Below are 3,964 nucleotides of genomic sequence, written 5' to 3' on the forward strand. Positions count from 1 at the left end.
GACGTGAGAATGGGAATGATGAGTAAATAGTAAATAATAAATAAGTGAGATATGAAAATGAGAATGATGAATAAATAGTAAATAATAAGTGTGATATGAGAATGATGAATAATACTAAATAAGTGGAACCAGTGAACAGGTGCTGTAGAGACAGCATGATATATGATGATATATCTACGTCCTGTTGTCATCACATTTGTGAGCGGCGTCTCCCGATACTTGTGATTGGTTTGTAGATGTAGTCTCGTATCCTCTTTCTGATGTCGGAATAATGTTTGTATTTTCCAGCTGACTCCTGCTCTTCCTGTGCCACTGTTTAGTGGAGCGAAGGAAGCCCCGACAGGCTGCAGGTCAACAAGCGGTTCCGTCTGCTGGATAGAAATGTAAGTCACAGCTGGAGCACAAATGAAACCTGATGTTTACTGTCATCACGGAAAGACAGGGGCAGCCGCAGCACCCCAGAGGGAGCGAGGTCGGAACAAGAGAGAGGTTTTGGACCACAGGATGGAGAGGACATTTCCATTAGATCAGCTGGTTTTTAATCACAGCAGAGATCAACTCTGCAGATAAAACATCCTGCTCCTGTACAAAATGATTCTCGTAATTTTCCTTAGGGGAAGATCCCATTTAGGAGCCACATTTAATGTGCCGACTTACATCACACAGCACTGTAAAAAGAACCATTTTACGTACATAAAATGTTCTTTGTTGAGAAAAATCTGTTCTTTAAAAGTAAAAGCTGCATTGTATTAATTGTAGCTTCTTACATCACCCATCTGCAACCCCAGATGGTCCCTTCAAAGTCAAAGTCTGCTTTATTGTCACTTTCTTCACATGTCAAGACATACAAAGAGATCGAAATTACGTTTCCCTCTATCCCACGGTGGAGACAAGACATATTTTACCAATTAGGTCCACAGACAAACACAACATTCAAGTAAACAATATAAAAAGTAAAAATAAGAAGGCACATACAATGAAGAAAATAAGAGCAGCAAAATTTGAGTTGAAAATGTGCTCAGCGTTTAAGGTTTGTAACTAACATTTTCAATTAGAATCAAACCCTGGAAGTTGGAACCAGCCATCAATCCCTAATTGATTGGCCGGTCTTTTTAGTCCAGGGACTAGACATCTATCACTATCTATCTAATATATCTAATCTACTCAAATTAAAATTGTTTATCTGAATAAATTATTATGAGCACCACATTTTCCTTTTGTATAGGAAGAAATGTATAATATTACAGTATTGGATCTTTAGCATGATGACAAAGTGGATGTGACCCATGCCTTTGGTGTGGGAGACCCGTGTTCGATTCCCACTGCGACACATCAACCAATGTGTCCCTGAGCAATACAATTAACCCCTTGGTGCTCCAGAGGTGTTCAACCTATGATCTACAGGGGGGCCCACTTTAGAGCCTTGCTTCCGCCCCCCCCCCCCCCAACCCCCACCCCCAAATCCCTCTTGTTGGTTATTGGCTGGAACACTGTTTGTGTATGCTTCGTGGTGCAGGTGGTTACAGATTGTTTTTGTTGCCGTTTGTAGACCTTGGGCTGTCTACAGAGACTGTGTTTTTTTACAGTGTGTTCAGGGAACAGGCAGCTAGCAGATAGTTATTAAGACATGTTTTTTACAATGTGCTCTGTGGACAGGCTGCTAGCAGATAGTTAAGACATGTTTTTTACAGTGTGTTCAGGGAACAGGCAGCTAGCAGACAGTTAAGACATGTTTTTTACAGTGTGTTCTGGGGACATAAATACTATTCCAGTAGTATTCCATAAATACTGAACAATCTCTGTGTTGCAGTGCGTTTGCCCCTGTCGGCCACCATAATAACACTCCAGTCCTGCCAACCTTGAGCAGATGACCAATCACAGAAGGTCGGCTTAGAGTTGCCTAACACTAAGTCGAGAGCATAACTTTTTTTTTTTTTTTTTAACTGCTGGAAATCTGAACATTTTAGCTCAAGGCGATTTATCTAAAATACGTTTACCTCATTATTTAACATTAAAATCCTACATTATAACATTGTAGCAATGACAGAAAATACGAAAAAGCATAATATCTCTATAACAAACTATAACAAACCTGCATGAGGTACTGCCCTGAATCTGGGTTGGTCTACCAGTGAATTACAGCCCCATCTCTTCCTTTTCTTCTGTTTCAGATCCCACCACTCAGCTTCCTGCTGTAGCTCTGCCCAGTATGGAAAGGCATTACTGTTTCAGAAAAGCGATTTGGGGATACTCCAGCCCAGCAAAAGTAATTTTCACCATTTATCGTCGACGCAGCTAAGCAGGGGAGGACAATAAGGGAAACAAATCAAACGGTGAAGGTTAACTACAGGTTTTAGATTACTGCAAATGAAAAAGGAAAAGCCCAATTTTGATTGGTTGCTGTTTTATTATTGGTGAAATTAAAATAAAATATTTTTCTATTTGTTCCAAGGAAAATGACAACTTCTACTACAACTTCTACTCTATCTCTTTACTGCATCCTATGCACGCCTGGTTTTCAGTTTCGTCCTCTGCAGGAGTAGCTGTGTCAACTTAGCAGTCATGATATTACTTATTAAAGGTCCCATTGCATGAAATGTTCACGTTATGAGGTTTTTTAACATTAATGAGTTCCCCCAGCCTGCCTTTGATCCCCCACTGGCTAGAAATGGTGATAGGTGTAAACCGAGCCCTGGGTATCCTTCTCTGCCTTTGAGAAAATGAAAGCTCAGATGGGCCGAGCTGGAATCTTGGTTCTTATGAGGTCACAAGGGGCAAGGTTACCTCCCCTTACTCTGCTTTGTCCTCCCAGAGAATTTGCATCCCCATGAGAGAGAGACATCATGGCTTTCAAACGAGCAAAGCAGCAGTTGGTCTAGGCCACACCCCCAGCCTCCACCTTGCCCCCCCCTTCCTCCTGCATAGCTACAGATACTGGAATGGCACATACTAAGGAAAGCTCATTGTTGGACTGGCTCTAGAGGCTGTAATTCTGCACCAAAGCTGAATTTCGGGAAATAGACTTCAGATACAGATCTCTCTCTCTCTCATGCACATTCTTTCTTGTACAAATCACACAAACCAGCGAAAGATTGAACTAAATGAAAGAACAAAGGCTTTCAAAAGGCATATTGGCATGCAGAATCACGAGCAATGCACAGTGTGGTGTAGCTAGACCTTACATGATAGTGCTGTGGAGACAAGTCTGGCAATGCTAGACTTTTATCAGCCTTACTAGTTTGTTTGGCAAATGTACACATGGTTAAGTTCCCCACCTCCGATAAAGTGAGGCACATAGAAACTTGAGCTTCTTCCTCACAATGGATGACGGTCCAAAACAAAGTCGGGTGTTTGGTGCCGTGTATAATTGGTTGCATGTAGTGAAAATACCCAGCAGTCTTCAGCTTATCAGCATTCATGCTACTCATGAACACCTTCAATTGTTTGTGTGTGTGTGCCTCATTAACAGTAGGATTTTAGATCCATCTTAACCTGCACTAAAATGTGTGAATGCTGATCTGTATGTGTATGTAACCAGGCCCAATGGAGGGCTTAGCCCAACTTAATAAATCGTACTTTGACAACGCCACCTCGGGACTTTCACCCAAAGAGTTTAACATATAACCTTAATTATTAACAATCCAGGGATTCCCACTACACAGGTCAGGCCACAGAATAATTAGAGGCGTGGTAAAGTTTAACTATGTAGATGATTTATTATACATTCAAATAAAAACCCAACATTTGTTTCAAACATTTACTATAAAAGAACAAATAATAAACACAACTAATGCGATAAAGAAAACAAAAGACAAATGTTTAGGGCCCGGGAGAAGTTAGGTTCGTCTGATAAAAGTGCTTAATAAAATTAGAAAAAAAGGAATAAGTTAAACTACTGGTTGTTAGAGTGGTAGCAGGTGGATTATATACCTAGATTAAAACAATACATAAAAACACCACATGC

The sequence above is a fragment of the Etheostoma spectabile genome, chromosome 15 (assembly GCF_008692095.1).
Source record: "Etheostoma spectabile isolate EspeVRDwgs_2016 chromosome 15, UIUC_Espe_1.0, whole genome shotgun sequence".
In the NCBI taxonomy this organism is placed as follows: Eukaryota; Metazoa; Chordata; class Actinopteri; order Perciformes; family Percidae; genus Etheostoma; species Etheostoma spectabile.